This window comes from Heloderma suspectum, chromosome 2 (assembly GCF_057233095.1).
Source record: "Heloderma suspectum isolate Gila_16-S chromosome 2, 16-S_ref, whole genome shotgun sequence".
Taxonomy (NCBI): Eukaryota; Metazoa; Chordata; class Lepidosauria; order Squamata; family Helodermatidae; genus Heloderma; species Heloderma suspectum.
In genome coordinates, this window is record NC_139459.1 from 333,515,561 (window position 1) to 333,535,543 (window position 19,983).

A 19,983-nucleotide genomic window follows, 5' to 3' on the forward strand; every position below is an offset into this window, starting at 1 on the left:
CATCTGCCCCAGGGAAGTCTTATCCCGGGGGGCATCCACGGGGGGTGGGGGGTAGCAGGCTGTTCCGCCACGGATTTCGGAGGCCGAATGCCAGTGCATTCGGCCTCACTGAAATCCGTGGCGGAATTCTCTGCCATCCCTAGTCTGAGGGTTTCTTAGAATCTGCATTTGTAAAGAAGCTAGTCGTTAACTAATAAAGTAGTGTTAGCCTGAAGCCTTGTTTCCTGGAGTGTGTTGATTGTGAAGGGGGAGGAATGTGACAGTAAGGCAGCTTCATATGTTCCTATATTCCTATATAGTTGGCCCTGTAAATGTATTTCTTCTTGAAGGTAGTCTTTGAGTCCAGCATGAAAACACATACTTGCCTTGGTCTTGCATCAATTTGTCTAAATTAAGTCACATTGAATTAGAACAATAGGTTCATGGGTTTAGAATCTGATATCCAGTTTTCAGAATCAAGAGCTTGAAATGTCAACAGCCTTTCACATTTGTCGACATTTTTTACCCACCATGTCAACATTTCCAAGGAGTGATGGCAGCTTTTTTCATGTCAGTATAGAAGGTATAGCTCAAAGGAGAGAAACTATTTTATTTATAGAAATAAGCTACACGGCTAGAAAAGCAATATTCATATCAGTCACAAACTAATTAACTAGGCAGACCAGTATTCTCTCAGCCTCAACTCCTCATTTGCAATATGGGAATAATACTGGTTTACTTAAAGGACTGTTGTAAGGATAGCTAAGACAATGTGTGAGGAACACATTGAATACAGGCACTGTGCTACATAAATGCTGCTAATAATAATAGCATGTAGCTCTTAATGTGCTAACAGGAAAAGCACGCTGAATATAATTCTGTGTAACTATTTTCATTCTAAGTGGCCTCTTATTTGATTAAGTACAGATGGTGAAATTTTCTAGTATCATTCAGGTGCTGGAAATGTCAGGTGGTCTTTCAAAGCGTCCAATGAACATGTGACGGGGAAGGGTGAAGATGAGCACACTAGCTTTGCCCCTGCTCCATCCAGTCCTCATTGCCCTCCTGTCATGTTCAAAGTGAACTTTTGTAGCAGGGAGCCTTTTGCATCCATGGAGATGCCTTGTGCAAGATAGAATCTTGAATTTGCAGGGTTCTGCATTGCGTGGGGAACCTCCATGGACAGAAGAGGCTCCCTGCTGCAGGGGTTTGCCCTGAACATGTGGAGGGTGATGGGGGCTGGGATGGAGGAGGTGTGTGTGTGTGCAGAGCTAGCAGGCTAGGCCTCGCTCCCTCCCCCCTTTTGTGTTCATGGAATGCTTTGAAAGAAGGCCCGAAGAGGGATATTGTCTTCGCTAAATGAGATAAAAAGAACCTGCTCTACCATTTCAAAGTCCTAACTAAAATGGATTCTAGGAGATCAGACATTTTATCACCTGCATGGTGTGGTGGATGTCCTCCAAGGTTTGCATTCTTTGGCTTAGAAGATGAATCTCACAATCCTCACTGGCGTTACACACCCCTATTCCCTCATCAGAAGAAGATCCGAAGCCTGAGTGCATACAGTGCATGCTGGCTTGCTATGCTATGTCCTAGCATTGCACTCTAACGTTTCTGATACAAGGAAAACTTTCTTTTATGTGTTGCAAAGAGGGGAAAGTGAGCATTATGATCCCCCCCAATTTCGTCAACTCTTCTCTCCCACCCATTCACAAGTGAAACACCAATCTTCTTCCCCTCCCAGCCACTCTTGAGTCTCCAATCCCATCCTACCTGTGCACTTACCTTGCTACTGATGATGAGCCATCTCTTGGAAGTGGGGAAGCGAGGAAGATAGGTATCTCTGCCCCTCTCTCCATAATTGGTGCTGTATGGTATCGAGATATGGGCCAGGCAGTGAATGTGGTCTCTTATGGGAAATTAAGTCCAGATAATTAAACAAAGCAAAGGAGTTTGACAGCGTTGAATGGAAGTGTTGCGGTTTAAGGGGACTGAAATATAAGTGTGTGTTAAAAAGCCTGAGAAATAAATACATCGGAGCTCATGCAACTGTAAGCAAGAGCTAGGGCTGGTAAGCAAATTCTGGAGACTGTGTGCATAAGAGATCCAGACAAGACTGTCCATTATCGTATATTATAATTTTGCTATGATGATAGTCATTTGCCCAGTAAATTAGAGATAATCAGCTAATTAAAAGAATAGATATGGGAAAAGTCAGCCAAAAAACTAACTGACAAGATAATGCTGTTTGTACCAAAGCCAAGAACATCAGTGCACATCGTCCAATGGAAAACTGTCCATTCTAGAAATGCTGTGGGTTTTTAAGTAATTGATGGGAAGCCTAATGAGCATACAGACTGCCTTTAGTTTTATATTACATCAGAAAAATAGTGTCTTGATAGAAAACATGCATCAAGAGAGGAACATGGGGTGATGGTGAAAGGGTGGGCGTGTGATTTATAACAAGATACTAATGAGGCAAATATGGTTGAATGAATGAGGTAATATTCTATCCACTCTGTTCAGCACTTCTTTGAAGTTCTGTAAAATACTAGAGGAAAAGTCAAGGATGGCTAAAAGAGAGCCACAGACAGGCCTGCCATGGATTGTAGCTATGCTATGGAAGAACATTGTGTCCACGCCTCTTTCTCTTGATTGTAATAGGGAATGGAATACCAAATCACTTCTCTCCCAGTCAGAGCCATACAAACGGTGACATGGGTGATATGCTCCTACCACATAAACATACAGGTCTCTGTTTGGTCCATTTTTGCAGCCATTAAAGCATTCCTTGATCCTTCCAGTCCCCCACTCACCCCCTTGTTGTTTGAGCTGTCCTTAGACATGTGTTACTGTGTGTGCATCCATCCTTCCTTCTTTTGCCTCATGTGCACCAGTAAAATCTTGAACCCCCCCCCCCCACACACACATACACTACAGTAGAGTTGCTTGCTGTGATAGCATTTTAGAATTATGATAGAACAGTTGCCAGCATTGCTCAAAAGCTGTACTTAAAGGGCCATAATGAATGGGTGGAAACCACATTGGAAGAAAATGTATCTAGTGCAGTTCTGTAGGAATCAGTGTACAGAGCTGTTAAAAGTCTTTGAATCATCAGTAATTTAGGTACAGAGGTGGATGGTATGCTTTTCAAATCAGCAGGTGATAAAGAAGCTACAAGGGACCGCAGAGTTGAGAGGATAATATCTTAAACTGAAGAGCTGGGTAGTTAGCAAAAGATAACACTGAACCATGGCAAATGTAGAAAACCATGTATGGAACAGAAGGAGCGCTTGCCCAAGGCACAACCTCAGATAATTTACCTTGTCCCTTGAGGGGTGACACTAGATGAAGTGGGTGTAAATAACAGGATAGTATATTTATTTTAATTCTTGGGGGAAATATCCTAACCTCAGGTGTAGTTCTTGTTGAATCTCCTTCTTAGGAGGCTTTCAAGGATAGGCTGCAGTGGCATCTATTTCAGATGTTTTAAAGTATAGGCATTGTGGCCTCTGGGCCAGGTGACCTGGCCTTTCCTTCTCCAGTCCTCATCTCTTCAAGGGAGGGGGTCAACATGTTTTTCCTTGTTTTTCCTCCTCTCTCGGTGTGGTCCAACCTCCTGAACATATCAGGAGTCAGTCATAGCCTTGGCTTGCCTACTTTAAATACCTGATGCCTTGCATCATCATACTTCCTGTCCTGCTTTCCCCAGAATTTCCTGTTGTGTCCTGCTGTGAGATGTACTCCCATTACCATGGCTGCACATCCATTCCCTCCTGCTGGCTTCATCCATCATTACCATGTTGATGGGAGATGTAGTGGCTCTTCTGCTAATGCTTTGGTATTCTAGGTGAGTGGCTGCTGTATTGGATGTTGTGGGCAGTGGGGAAGGGAGGAATAATATAGAATACCACAATATATTTTGTGGTATAGAATATTTTAGCACAGGACAGTAAGTTGGGCTTCAAGTTTCTAGTGGACACCTTCCAACATAACCGTTTTATTTCTTGATCTGAATAGTAACAATGTTTGTTGTTGTGCATTAATGCTCCTGTTATTGAAACTAAACAAGGTTGCTACCACAATCTGCTCAAAGTAGAATTTGGTGTAAATATTGCAGTTCTGCCAAGATAAGTTTTGGTAATGGAGTTTACTTGAATCCATTGCCCTTCACACTCAAAGACTATGTGAACAGCAAGTATGAGGCATGTACTCACAGCATATAACAGTGATAGAGGCTGCAGCACCCATGATACAGGGCAAGCTGCTCACTGATGGTGCTTATGCTCAGACACCAGAGACACACTAATGTTAAAGCTAAAATGAATGGAAGGATTTGCCAGTAGGATATACTTTAATCCAGTGGCCCAGATGGATCTGAAATGGTAAAGAAATTAGAAACTGTTGATGTCTAGAGCAAGAGATTGTTCTCTGGGTGAGGACTGGGATATTTTGGGTAAATGAAGATCTTGACTTGGTTGAATGAAAATTAGGAGGACAACATGAAAGACTTCTATTGATTAAAAGAATACTAGCCTTGAGCTGAAATGTAGCAGCTAGATGAACAAAAACATTAAGACAATGAAGCTATTAGAGCAGCATATAGGTGCTCTATGAATCATCTCCTTACTGTTGTCTAAGTAGAATATTTATGCACCAATTTGTTCTATTCATTCATTGTTAATAGTCTTAAGCTCTCTTCTTCTGCAGGATTATTTTACATAAATGCAGCATGTGCCAACTATACTCTCCAGTGGACAAGAGTACTGGAATTAGAGCTGCAAGTCCTAGTCCAGATCCCATCATGGCTGTCAGCTTACTGAATGACTTAAGCTGGCTGTGCTCTCCCAGCATCCCCTTCAGTAGAATGGTCTCCTACCTCACAGGGTTGTTATGAGTCACTGTGAACCATTTGGCACAACGAGTGCAGCATTCTTGTGTTAAGTAATAATAAGGATGTGACCAAAAGGACATGATGGATGGCAGGAGACACACTGTCTTTTGACAGGATTATCCCCTCTGAATATGTCTTCCTTGCCTACAGCTAGTGCCTCCACCTCACAGCCTTTCACCCGTGTCCCACTCGTTAAAGTCATTTTAAAGTCATGGTCAGATCACTATCTGGTGATGTTGGACTTCTCGGTTCCACAACCCCTCTGCAGGGGTTAATTTAATTTTCTCTGCATTAAAATGGTCCGCCCCAGGTAAGTATTTACATAGCCTATCACGGTAAAGGCAGCTACGCAAATGGCACCAGCTGCCGCCGCTACTGCCAGAGCCACCGCCGGAGCCGTCGCTGCCGGAACATCAGCCCCAGGTAAGCTTCGTTCCGGAGGGGATTCCACGGGGTGGGGGGGGTGGGAGGCCGTTCCGCCACGGGTTTCGGGGGGCCGAATGCCAGTGCATTCTGCCTCACTGAAATCCATGGTGGAATTCTCCACCATCCCTATTGGAGACACCGTATTGCGGTGGTTCCAGTCCTTCCTCTCCAGCAGGTACCAGAGGGTAGCACTGGGACAGGAGGTTTTGGACCTGTGGCCACTCACTTGAGGGGTGCCACAGGGTTCCATCCTCTCCCCGATGCTATTTAACATCTATGTGAAGCCGCTGGGGGCTATCATCAGGAGGTTTGGGGTGCAGTGTCACCAATATGAGGATGACGCGCAGCTCTACCTCTCATTCAAATTTTCACCAAGGTTGGCCGTAGAATCCCTTTCCAAATGTCTGGAGATGGTGAGTGGCTGGATGGGGAGGAATACGCTGAAGGTGAACCCTGACAAGACCGAGGTACTTTTGGTGGGAGACAAGAGGAGGTTGGGGGATGTTGACCTGGTGTTGAATACGGTATAGCTACCCTTGAAAGACCAGGTCTGCAGCCTGGGGGTCATTTTAGACTCCCAGCTGTCCATGGAGGCTCAGGTTTCAGCTGTGAGCCAGACAGTGCTGTACCAACTCCATCTGATACGGCGGCTGCGCCCCTACCTTCCCGACCATCTGCTCCCATCGGTAGTACATGCCCTGGTCTCTTCTCGTTTAGACTACTGTAATGTGCTCTATGTGGGGTTACCCTTGAAGACAGTTCGGAAGCTGCAGCTGGTACAGAACGTGGTGGCTCGCCTGATATCACATCTGTCCAGTGCTGAAGGAGTTGCACTGGTTACCAGTTGTTTTCCGGGCCAAATTCAAGGTGTTGGTTTTGACCTTTAAAACCCTATATGGTTCCGGCCCTGCCTATCTTAAGGAGTGCCTCCGGTAACACCAGACAGGCCGCTTAACGAGATCAGCCTTGGATGGCTTTCTCTCTGTCCCATCAGCCAGGACAGCTTGGCTGGTGAGGACGAGGGAGAGGGCCTTCTCTGTGGTGGACCCCACTCTGTGGAACTCCCTCCCTAGGGAACTCCGCCATGCCCCCCCTTTAATGAGCTTCTGCCACGCATTAAAAACGTGGTTGTTCAGGCAGGCATTCGGGGTGGGTTAGGGTATTTTTTATGATGTTTTTAATGTAGAATTTTATTGTTTTAACTGTTTCGTTGTACATTGCCCAGAGTGGCTGGGTGACCAGCCAGATGGGCGATTCATAAAATAAATAAATAAATAAATAAGCCAATCCCTGGAGTGAGAGAGAAATCAGGACCAGTCATTCCTAGTGGGCTAAGCTGTCTGGTCTGATGAGTGGAGAGTAGGCTGGGCTGGCCCAAGACATTTTGCCACATGAGCTGAAGGACAGCATGGGGGCCTTGCCATTCCACGCACAGGAGCGGACTGTCCTGGCGACACAACGGCATCCTCCACCACACCTGAGGGCAGCAGACTAACTTAGCAGACACAGAGCTGACTGCACACACAGCTCTGTCCTCCAGCACCTTGCTACTTCTCCCCACTGGCCCGCAGCATCCACCGCTGGAGGACAAACAGACTAAAGGTAGTCTGTTTGTCTTTCCTTCCTTTTTCCTTTCTTGTCTTTTTCCTTTCTACCATTGAAGTGAACCAGACTGCTACAGCCATTGCTGAGAGAAGGATGATGGGGAAAATCTGAGGCCGGGAGTTGGAGTTGGGGGAGCCCTCTACTTCAGAAATGTGTTTCATTGATAAAAGCCAGTGGGCCAGGGCTGCCTCCTGTTGTCCATTGCCTTGTGGAGCAAGAACCCAGGGAAGTGCAGCCCTGGTACTTTTTCTTCAGATCAGGAGCAATGACATCATCTGGTGGAGCAGTATTTGTCAACGTTGTAGGCTTGAGGCTGGGTGGTTAGAGGACAGGTCTGACCTGGCATGTGATCCCTTTGTTAGGTAGGCTAGGTTCAAACAGTGACTGGTTGCCCAAGGTAAACCAGTGAATTTCATAGCTGATTGGGATGTCAACCCAGCTCTCCTTGGCCATGTGTGTGTGCGCGTGTACACATTTCAGTCAGAATCAGGCAGAACTCTAAAGGAGCTATCCACAGTGCTGAACATATTTTGGGGATAAGGTTCAGCACCTTGGATAGCTCTTATGGACTTCTATCTGGTTCTGACCGAAACCTGGAATGGATTCACAGTCCCATCAAAATCGGAGCCACCAGTCTCCCATGACAGCTGCCAATGGATCAACATAGGTGCCCATTTTCTTTCTTTTTTTAAACTCCCCCTGGGGGTGGGGCTCTGGTGGCTATCATGATGAGCTCCTGTAATACAAAACCTACCACTTTAGCACTCCTGTTATGCTTAACTTGCTGTTTGCCTGTTTCACCCTTGAGCAATGATTAATAACTGACAAATGCCCTGAATTGTGGCCCAACAGCACAGACCCACAGAGCTGTATACATACAACTCCCTTGTGGAAATGGTTGCATATGCTACACCAGGCTCACTTGGACAAGGGGCAGGAGGACATGCAGGGAGGATTGCAACATGGCCAGAGGCACAATGTGCTGTCCTCCAGTCTTTTCCACCCAGCATTCATGCAAAGTTGCTGTCGTTTCTTGGGCAGCACTCATGCGAGTAGCTCCTTGCAAGGCATTTGGGCGTTCAGTGGCGAGATGTGGGTTCCCCTTGTGCGACAGTGAAACGATGAGAGGTGAAAGCTATTGTGAGGATGTTATATCTCAGTATTTAATATAGCTTTGGGTTAAAACATGGTGTGTGTGTGTGATCTGAGCCTGGAGGTGCATTTTCTTGCTCTTGCTTTCTTCAGAACAATTCATTCTTTTCATTATTCTTCAGATGCAGGAAAATAAATACCTTGTCGCTCTCTGAAATCTAGCAATTAATTAGACAGCCTGGGTTTACATTCTCCTTTTATACGGAGGACCTTTTTCTGTTTTGGCAAAGGAAAGAACCCTTGATTTGGAGATGAATTGCAATGATAGTTCTCTTGAGCCCTTAGCATTCGCTTTTTAGAAGAGCAGAAGGTTCCTGGTGGATGTGGGAATCTGCCTTTCAAGGCCCAACACAGAAGTTACGGTTGCCTTCTGGAGGCTGCTTTAAAATCTCTCTGTGTAATGGCCATCTTTTCTTCACATGTGAAGGTATTTTGTCTGCAGCAGCTTATGGGGGTCAGGTGAATTCCTCCATGACAATGTAGATTTGGGGGCAGGGGCATTGTGGTAGCATGGAGAAGATTTCCCAGTCCATGCTGGAAGCCTATGTAAGTAGGACCTGTTATAAATCTAGTATATACAGGTCGGGATCTTCCACCTATGCACATTGATTAAAGTAGTACATGTCAGTGTTCCCTCTTGTGTGCTGTTTTAATTAATGAGGATATGCTCTCATGCACATCAGTTCCTGTAAGGATATAGCAACATGAACTGAATATTCCAGCATCTGCCATTTCCAAAAAAATAATTTTAGAAATTATCTAGATCAAACCAGAAGGCAGGTAGAGTGGAATGTGGGGCAGAGCCAAACCATGGAAAAATAATGCAACAGATCAGGGAGCATCCACACAACCCTAATGTTCACCCATTCAGACTGTCCTTAGTGGTATCAACCACACTCAGCCCTGTAGATACTGAATTGGATCCAGACTTAGTCATACGTAGCGTAAAACCACTGAAATCAATGGGTCTTTTCTAAGTCACTCCAAACCATTGTCTACTTTTATGTTAAAATATTCCACAAAGCTATTTTATATGTTGTAATTTAGAGTTCATAGTCAATTGACAGTGCCCCTTTAAGAACCCACCTTTTTCTTGGTCAAGATTAATCACATTTTCTGACTATTTTGAAGCCCTTGTGGGAAGATCAAATCATGTAGTCTGATCTTTTTCATTCCGTCTTTTTCTCTCGCCTTGCAAGGAGACCAATTCTAAATGAGTGGGTAGTTTTGAGGAAAAGGCTTGCAAGCCTCTTGTATCTGTGTTATCTTATATTCATTTCATTTTGTTCTCTCAATATCACAATGGAACTACTTCATTGTGTAATTTCCATGTAGCTCCTTTTGCTTTTTTGCAATTCTAATTCCTGCCTGCCTATTGTATTACAAAAGAATTGAAGAACTAGGATATTTGCATGAAGGACATTTTAAATTCTAATGTCAGGGGTCATTAATCATTTTTTGTTGTTATACCTACAGAGTACAATTTCTGCTCAGAGGGGAGAATCTGGGAAAGGAATCCATTTTGAAAATGCTGTTTGAGATTAATTTTTCACTTCCTTCAAGTTTCAGTTCTGCCCCCCACCCCCAACAAATTAAAAAGAATCCCAAGTCAAAATAATTTACATACATTATAATTTTTGGCAGCTGTTATCCATAGTATCTGTCTCAAAGTGTTGATGTTGAAATTAACACTTTTTAAAATTTGCTTTCCTTTCCTCCTTAAAGTTGAAGTTCCTACAAACTAGGATGGGTGGATTTTTTTAATACTTTGTGTTTTTATTAACACGAACGTCTCTAGGGAAATTGCTTTAAAGCATTTGAATATCTAAAACAAATTTGCAAAAGCTTGTTTTGCGTTAGATATCTAGGTTCCCCCCTTTCAAGATAGAAATGTGTTTGTTTTCCAGCTAAATTATATGTTAATTAATTAACGGATGAAAGAGCAATGTTAATTCAGAGTATTATTTATAGTATTTATATAGTGATAATAACTTTTCTCCTCGTTTTGGAATGAGTTTCTCAATTATGTGTGTTTCAGGTAGTATTTCAGAAAGCACCTCCTTGGATGTGTTATGCCCAAGATCTAGTTGACTTAAAACAGCACCTTTTGAGGAAGATGGAACAACATTGTTTTGGGGAGTATGGAAACCAGTTCATATCATATTAGTTGGAAGAAATAATCCCATCAAGAAAGAAAAGAAGCTCTTTCTCAGTACTGGGCAAGCTGTGTGGGGATGCAAGCTGCACATGGAAGGCACTAATTTCTTGCCTACCAACCACTATCCCCATCACGTTTAGCCCATCAGCTACTTCCAGGGGTAGGTGAACAAGTGATTTTCACGATTGCCCAGATTTGCCAAACACTTTGAAGCTTGACTTGCCTTGTTTCCTGGGTTCATTTATGCTCTTTTTTTTTCATTTCATTCGAATGGGGAAAGTGCGCATTTCGAATAGGGATGGCGGAGAATTCCGCCACGGATCTCGGTGAGGCCGAATGCACTGGCAAAACCCCCAAAATCTGTGGCAGAACGAAGCCCCCACCCCCCCAAACCACAAAAGGCATGCAGAATGGAGCCCCCAACCCACGAAAGGCGCATGAAATGGAGCACTTACCTGCTGCTGTCTGCGCTGACTTGCTGTCTGCGCTGACTTCCTGATCGTAGCTGTGATAGGCTACGTAAATACTTACGTAATTCAGGGATGCCTTTTGCATCCCTGCGGAGCCCGTGATAGGCTACGTAAGTATTTAAGTAGCCTATCACGGCAAGCAAAAACAAACAAACAATGCGTATGCAAATTGCGGACGCTACGGCGGCCACCATTTGTGTTCCCTATTTTTCACCATTTTATCCTAGGTAAATATTTACATAGGCTATTACGGCGAAAAAAAAGGGGAACACAAATAGCGTAGTGGGCACTATTTGCGTTCCCCCTCTTTTTTTGCCGTAATAGCCTATGTAAATATTTACATAAGATAAAACAGCGAAAAATAGGGAACGCAAATGGCGGCCGCCGTAGCCACCACCATTTGCGTACGCTGTTTTTTTTTTTTGGCCTGCCGTGATAGGCTACGTAAATAACTGACGTAGCCTATCATGGCAGCCTGGTTGGATGCAAATGGCGGCCGCTACGGCGGCCGCCATTTGCATCTGCAGCAGCCCATCCGCGGCCGGGACTGCCGCGGAGCAGAGCCAGCCGGGCAGGATTCCGGGGGGGAGGACCGGATCCTGTCAAGGATTCTGGGGGGAGGGACGGAGTGCCTCCCCCCCCCACCGCGAATCCCATGTTAGTGAGAACCTTGAATCTTGCAGAAGAGCGCCGGTTGGGAGCAGAAGTAGGCACATTTTAGAAGAAAAGTTGGCTGGTGCGGAAGTGTTAAGCAAACCTCTCCCTTCCCACAGCTTTTTCAGTATAAATCACCCCCTGCCAAGGATGCATTACAAGGTAGAAGCAACAGGTGGCTAATGTTATACGGAGCTGCTGTCTAATTTGTGGTTTGGCCCTCAGCAGCTGAGAGTGACAGTATGATCTGTGATAAGAGTTGCATTTGACGTGTTGGCATTTTCAAGCACTACCATATATAAAACACTTGGAGTGACACATTTCTTTCTCAGGACGTTCTGTCTCTTTGAACGTCTGAGTTATGCTCCTTCATGGCATTACACATACTTAGTTTTTGCAAGCCCTGTGTGATGCTGGTGGCTCTACAACAGCTATATTTATTTATTTGTTTAAATAAGATCTTGTCTTTCCACCAAAAAATGCACTCAAGGCTGAATATTTGAGAAATGGCACTCACATCTAAGAAATTCTCTTCTAAGATGGGGATGACATCTGGGCATTAGACCTTAAGAAGTATTCTGCAGCTTCTTCAGAGCAGAAGATGTTAAGGTCAGTCCAGATAATCAGGAAATGGTTTTGGATCATCGTGAAGTATCCACATCATTGTCATGGTTCAAGCCATTAGTGTTGGTGTAGTGGCAAGAGTGTTGGACTAGGAGCTGGGAGATCCGGGTTCTACTAGTCCCCACTCAGCCATGGAAGCTCACTGGGTGACTTTGGGCCAGTCACAGACTCTCAGCCCATCCCACCTCACAGGGTTGTTGTTGTGAGGATAAAATGGAGAGGAGGAGGATAATGTAAGCCGCCTTGGGTTCCTTGCAAGAGGAAAAAAGGCGGGGTATAAATGCAATAAATAAATGATCCAAGCCAGTACTCATCCCTGCCCTTCATATTCTTTGAAGTTCTCAGACTTCTCTTAACAATTTTGCCAGACTCTCATTGGCTGACAGCTAAGAACATAAGAAGAGCCATGTTGGATCAGACCAAGGGTCCATCTAGTCCAGAATTCTGTTCACACAGTGGCCAACCAGATGCCCATGGAAACCCACAAGCAGGACACAAGTGCAACAGTAGCCTCCTGCCCATGGTTGCTAGCAATTGGTGTGCATAGGCACATTGCTCAAGCATGATCTGCACCCGGTGCCGATTCTTACCTTAAAGTATCAGTTTGTCCACACAGGATGCCCTCCTCCACACACAGATAGAGCTGAATGGGAGCTGTAGTGAAATCAGATTTATTTATTAACAACATTCCTTTGCCACCGAATAATGAAAGTTCAGTGGGTGGCTTACAGTAAAAGATTATATATATATATATATATATATATATATATATATACACACACACACACACACACACACACACATAAACACACAAAACATAAAAAGAGGGTAAAACCATTATAGTAAAACTCATAGTAACAACAAACATTTAACAGATCTTTAAACTCCAAAAATATCCCATGCAATCCATTGGAGCTGCATATGAATATAACTACATCAGCAAGGCTGATCACCTGCGTCTTTAAGTGAATCAGTTCCGTTTTTATTAATAACCATGGGAATGGATTCAAGAGTTTTAAATAGGTTCTAAGGTAATATAATATTACAGATCTGTTTTCCACGTGGAGGGCATGACCTCAAATTTTGTCGTTCAACATTGCATCTAAACACTCTGAAGATGTCTCCTATACCATCTTTGAATGGTAGCTGGTTTTCCTTTTAATTTTAAAAATTTCCACATTGGTCAAGATAGCTTTGTTCATTTTATGAGCATCACACCACCACTAGAACATGCTTTTTATTGTATCTTACAGATGAGTTACAATGATCTGTCTCAGGGTGTCGTTAGGAAAGGTCCACCTGGGCATGGGCCCTGGAACTTTTTGATCTGTGCCCTGGATCTTTTAAGCTGTCCTAATTGCCATTTTTTTAAACATTTTCCCATTGACTTTCATTGGAAAACAAAAATGGCCATATCTTTTTTAGTTTGTATGATAAATGCATGAGATCTGGAGGTTTGGTAGCCCCCATAGAACTGATTGAATCTGCCAAATTTCAGGGAGTTAGGTCCAGTGGTTTTTGTGCTAGTCACAGGTAAAATTTGCTATTTTCAAGAAAATCTGTCAAAGCAAAGAGCTATATTTCTTTTAGCGCTTCCACATTCATGCATGGAATTTGGGAACCTGCCAGCCCCCATAGAGATGATTGAGCCTGCCAAATTTCAGAAAGTTAGGCCTAGTGGCTTTTGTGCTAGCCACAGGTAAAATTTGCTTTTTCCAAGAAAATGTGTCAAAGCAAAGAGCTATAATTTCTTTGTTCTTCCACATAACCGTATGGAATTTGGAAACCTGGCAGCCCCCATGAAGCTGATGGGACCTGCCAAATTTCAGGCAGTTATGTGAAGAGCTATAATTTTTTTGTGCTTCCACATACATTCATGGAATTTGGGGACCTACCAGGCCCTATGGAACTGAGTGAACCTACCAAATTTCAGAAAGGAAAAGTGGCTTTTGTGCTAGCCATGTGTAAATTTTCCTTTTCTCAAAGCCTAAAACAAAAAGAAAAACTGTCAAGTCACCCAGGGGATTAGAGATCCTAATCAGGAGGTGTGTAAGGTGACCATTAGGAAGTCACTATCCCTAATCTCTGGTGTAGGGTTTTTTTTGAGGTGCAAAAAACCTCTCTCCCCCTACTTTTCTTTCCTGCTCTTACATGCCCACTGTTGTGAGCTTGCCTGCAATTAAATTTTGAAGAGGGAGGAGGAAGGGAAGAAAGAGCTCCATGTGAAATATTGGTATTTCACACAGCATCTGATTTTATTGCCCCAAACTGGAACCGTTGGATTCTACAGAAGTTTAGTAGCTTCAGTACAGCAAAGGATCCAATCAGTCTCCACAAACTTCTTTCTCCCCCTCTGCTTTAATTTCTCCTAAATAGCTGTAGGATTCAAATAATCCCAAAGGGAGGGTTAGGACTATGTGGTATCATGATCGAGAAACTGCTGGGGCTTTTAAATAGGTTCTACAATTTAAAAAAAACTAAAAACTAGAAAAAGCCCTCAGCCACCTCACCTCATAAAGTTCATTTAAGTACGTGCAATCCTTATAAACCCTCCACAGCCTCCTAAATTCCTCTGAAGTACTACCTCTCTGAAAGGAGCCACTTGGCTTAGGGAAGTCTCTCTACTCCCCACCCCTGCACACATTTCCAGTCACCATTCTTCTTTTCTTCTCCCCTCCCCTCCCCACCTATCCTGTTCTTTCTTTCTTTCTTTCTTTCTTTCTTTCTTTCTTTCTTTCTCTCTTTCACTTCTTTATTCCACCCAGAGTATATTTTGGGGAATTCTTAAAGAGAATTCTCCTCCATGGGCAAGAGAAGTTCTGAACTGTATTTGACTTTATACAAACAGACAAGAGGGTTGGTTTTTCTCCTTCTCAAGCCTTTGAGAAAAGTGGGTTCACATGGTCGCAGAGAAACAAATCTGGGGCTGTTTGTCAGTTTCCATTATCCAGCAATCAGAAGGGCTGTAGCTCAGTGGTAGAGCACATGCCTGGCATGCAGAAGGTCCCAGGTTCAATCCCCGGCATCTCCAGGTAGGGCTACGAAAGAATACTGCCTGAAACCCTGGAGAGCTGCTGCTGCCAGTCAGTGTCAACAGTACTGGGCTAGATGGACCCAGGGTCTGACTCAGCATAAGGCAGCTTCCTATGTTCCTATGAACAGAAAGCTTTAATAAAAAATATGAGTGTTTGGTTTGTTTTTTTTTAAGTGGAGGGGAGATAAATGCTGCTCATTTATACAAGCCTATGTATGCCTACTCAGAAGCCCCATTATGTTTAATGAGGCTTACCCTCAGGAAAGTGTGCATAGGATTCCAGCACAAGTTACTTTTGCAGGGAGGTTTGCACCTTGGTGTTCTGCATGTTTACTCAAAAATAAGTCCTGAGTTGTGAGCATGGTGCTGCAAGCTTAACACAGTGCCCACGCAATTCCATCTAATGAATTGACTACCCTTTCAGCTCAGTCCTATACAGGTTTTGTCATTTGTAGGTTTGTGGGGGGGGGGGGGTTGCATGAACTCTAGCTTCAGTGGTGAGGAAAAGGCATTTAGTACATTCTCAGAGTTTCTCCATAACTTAGCCCTAGTTCTGAAAACAAACTTATTTGTTGAATCCTGGTGAAGTCTTGGCACAAATGAAATTATGGGGAGGAAGATACAATGAGAGCTTGTGCATAACAAGGAGGAGGTAGAGAGGAGTTGCACAAAACAAGACATCTGTTTTGATGAAGAGTTGCTGGAGGATGGTAGGATGAGGAGGGATGGTTGCATGGAGGGGAATAGAATTGGTAGGGGAGAATGTAAGTGCTCAGTGGTGAAAGAAAAACATTCTGCACATGCTCAGAGGCACTCTCTATTTAAGAACATAAGAAGAGCCATGCTGCATCAGACCAAGGTCCATCTAGTTCAGCATTCTGTTCACACAGTGGCCAATCAGATGCCCATGGGAAACCCACAAGTAGAACATGAGTGCAATAACACCTTCCCACCCATGTTCCCCTGCTGCTAACATTGGTGAAATGTAAATAAATTCTAGTCATTCTAAATTTGCATGTATGTATATCCTTCAGAAACTTTGCAGGTTTCTTGCCTGAGGGACACCTCTAATGACCTGTGCATTTTCATACAAATTTACCCAAAAACTATTGGGGAAGGAGTGAATGGAAGGGAAAGCAAATCACACCCTCTCCCAAACTGGAGAACTCCCCTTCCACATGAACTGCTGCACCTATCCTTCTGAAACTTTGCTGGTTTCTGACTTAGGGACAACTGTAGGCTGTCTGTGATTTTCAGAACAATGGTCCACAAGGATCATAGGGAGATAAGTATGTCTTCTTTTGGAGACCTCAAAGTGTCAAAGCCACCCTTGCACAAAAAACCTTGTGGCTAGCATTCTGAAATTTGGCAGACATGATCTCCTCTGGTGGGGCGATGAATCCTGAAATGTGTATCCAATTCTTCCAAGGAATTAAAATGTTATTGGCAGTTCCCTTTAAAAGAAAATCAAAATATAAACCCTGCACCTATTTTTCTGACATTGGGCAGGTGTAATCTCCTTCTGTGGCATTGTGGCTTAGTGGTTAAGACGCTGAACTGCAGACCAGAAGGTCAGCAGGACAACAGTTCGAGACTTGAGTGCTGCGTGATGGAGTGAGCTCCTGTCTTCAGTCCCAGCTCCTGCCAACCTAGCAGTTCGAAAGCAAGAAATTGCAAGTAGATAACTAGATACCGCTTCGGCGGGAAAGGTAACAGCATTCCGTGCACCTCTGTGTTCAGTCATGCCAGCCACATGACCACGGAAGCGTCTTCGGACAGCGCTGGCTCTTCGGCTTAGAAATGGAGATGAGCACCACACCCTAGAGTTGGACATGACTGGTTGGGGACACCTTTACCTTTACTTTTTAAAATCTCCTTCTAGGGGGCTACTATGCCTGAAATTATCCAGTTCTGACCAAGAGAAAAAAGTTACGTTTTTTCCCCCCCTAATTTCCCATGGTAGTCAACAGGAAGCATAAGGACTCATTTTTTTCAAACCTTAACTTTTTTGGTGTTTGGTGCTTTTGGTGCTGAGTTTTGGTGCTGAGCTGAAGTGGCCAGAGCAGAAGTGGGATGTTTTCCAAAATGTTGAATCGGGGTCTGAGTTGAAGTGGGGTGGGGGGTAAGTGCACACTTGGTATGTATGTATGTATGTATGTATGTAATCTATACACACACACATACACACCACACACACACACACACACACACACTTATTAGACATGCACTTAGACGTGTGTGTGTGTGTGTGTGTATGCAAATTTGGGTTATGGGTTTGTGCCCCGGATCTTTTAAGACCCTAGCAACGCCCCTGATCTGTCTCATTTCATGAGTGCCACATCAGCATGGGATGAGATTGTATGGGCTTAATTACCATGTTCCATACAATGCAAAACCCTACTTAAAAGAAGGTTTTGAATTTGTTTTTAAAGTTGTATGAAAGAGAGGGGGAAATTGCACATTATTCCCATCTTTATAGATGGAAATTATTTGAATAGCTCTTATGCAAATGGTACAAGCAGAATAACAATGTGCAAAGAATTCAGTGCACTTAGCTATGCTTGCACATTCTTGCTCTGATTGTTCTTCAGAACACATAATTTAGTGAAAAATATCACTTGCTCTGGTTACAAATGGAAATGTCCAAAGATGACCAAATGAAAGTGTTTCCATTTGTTTGTTTTTCCTCTTCCAACATTTACGTTCCTCCAGCAATGGTATACATCAACCTTCCCCAACCTGATACCCTCCAGATGTTTTGGACTATGACTCCCAGCAATTGTTACTACTGGCTTTGTTGGCTGGGGCTGATGGGAGCTGAAGTCTAAAACATCTGGAGGGTACCAGGTTGGGGAAAGCTGGTATACATAATCACCAGTTGTAAATCCTGGATGCACAGGAACTTTGGGAGAGTGGGAAAGTTTACTTTTATAGACATCAGGGACTGGATCCAGATTTAGGCATGTGCAACTGAGCTGACAGAAGTGGAATTCCTCAACCCATCCTCCCTACAGTAGCCCCTACAGCCCCATGAAAATGCTACATAGAGAACCAGGAGACTCTGCTGAATGGGATGAGCTGTGGTGTGTGTGTGGAGGGGGAAATCACTGAAAAGTGGACAGAGGCACCTTCTATGAGCAGAGCCCATCCACCCACAAAAGGCAGGTCCTGATTCAACCCCAGAGATCTACACATCCTGCCTATGTTAGTCAAGACTTCATGTGACATAATGCAATGTCATTTGAGATTGCACCAAACCTTGAGATGTGGTGGGAGGGAGAGTCAGAAAAGTGAACTCAAGGCTTTGCACCTGCAAGCCCATTATGATTTGGGGCTGGACATCTTTTAGATCTGGGTCTAATTTTTAGTGGGCTTGGCCCATTTGCAAGTCCTTACCATGCTTTGCCTTCCTTACCCTTATTGAGGTGCTGGAGAAGTGGAGCTGTCTTGCAGTGGAGCCCTCTTAGGCCCTTGGTTAGGACATAGCTCAATAGCAATCCCTCTCCACAGGTAAGGGAAAGGAGGAGGGAGTAGGGAGGCTATGTTTGGGATAGAGAGGCCTGAAGGCCCTGCCATACTCCCAATGACATCACTGAAAGCATGAGCTTGGAACAGGGAAGAGCTTAAATATACTGTTCAGGACCAATTTGAATTTGGCCCCAAGTAATTCATTGCATCGGTGATGCTATCTAGCCATCTCATCCTCTGCCGTCCCCTTCTCCTTTTACTGAAGGCAAAAGGAGAAGGGGACGGCAGAGGATGAGATGGCTAGATAGCATCACCGTCACCGATGCAATGAATATGAACTTGAGCACGCTCCGGGAGAGAGCGCAGGACAGGAAGGCCTGGCATGCTATGGTCCATGGGGTCACGAAGAGTCGGACACGACTGAATGACTGAACAACAACAACAACAACAATTCATTTGAGGTGGTCCTATTCTGAATCAAGTGGTGGAGTGGGGTGGGGGCATGCTATTACTAACAGGAGTTACTGAATATTGCTCAGTTCAGCATTATGCAGAGAAATGAAGTACAACATCAATGCCAGTGAAGGGGTGGAATGGGAGGGAAATCAGCAATTAATTTCCTCCCAAAGAAGCTAAGTATTAAGCTAGAAATAATATTACTTTGTAAAGCAGAATTTCAAAGTTAATTTAGTTATAAAGCATAGGCCTTTATTTCTAATATTCTTCACATGTGAGAGGTGAGATGATTAAATTGCAGATTTTGATGTAAATTAGCTTTGACAGTTGCAGGTTATCAGCCTAAAGTCAAAGCACGTAGAGAACCTCTTTGAGAAGACCTCTGTAGCTTGACGTATTATCTATCGTCATATACCTTTATGAAGCATTAATTCTTCCATGGTGGTTATTGCAAGTCATCTCAGGATGCCAAACCCAAATGTTAGAAATGAAATAAGGCCACTGGAAACAAAACAGAATGGTGTGTTGTATTCTGCAGTCTATGGAATTGCAATATTCCTAGAATAAAGGACAGCGTTGTAAAATGGATATCTAATAACCTGAGTTCCATTCATTTCCATTAGTAAACATTGCACAAGGAAACATTGGCAACTGCTAAGTCAACTAGATTAAGGATAACATTAAGCAAGTTTATCCATAATCATTTGGCTTTATCCTCAAATAATCAAGAATCCTTAAGGCCTTTTCTTTTGGTGCACAGAGTTGCTTTTGCCTAACTCCATAGACATCTGACGTGTCATATGCAGCCCAATCTGGTACTAATAGCCTTAAGGGCCCACTTCTCTCCAGATTTGGTATCTTCATTTCCACATATTTCAGGCTCCTTAGGTCTCATATTTTCTAGAGTTTGTGGCATCTGAAGAAGGAGACTGTAACTTATGAAAGGTTGTGAAAATGAATACATGAAAATTGATTAAGCTTCAGTCTTAGGCACTTTTATTTGTAAGTCCTCTTTAATTCATTGGGCCTTCACGCTTGAGTAAACACATGTGGGATCATGTCA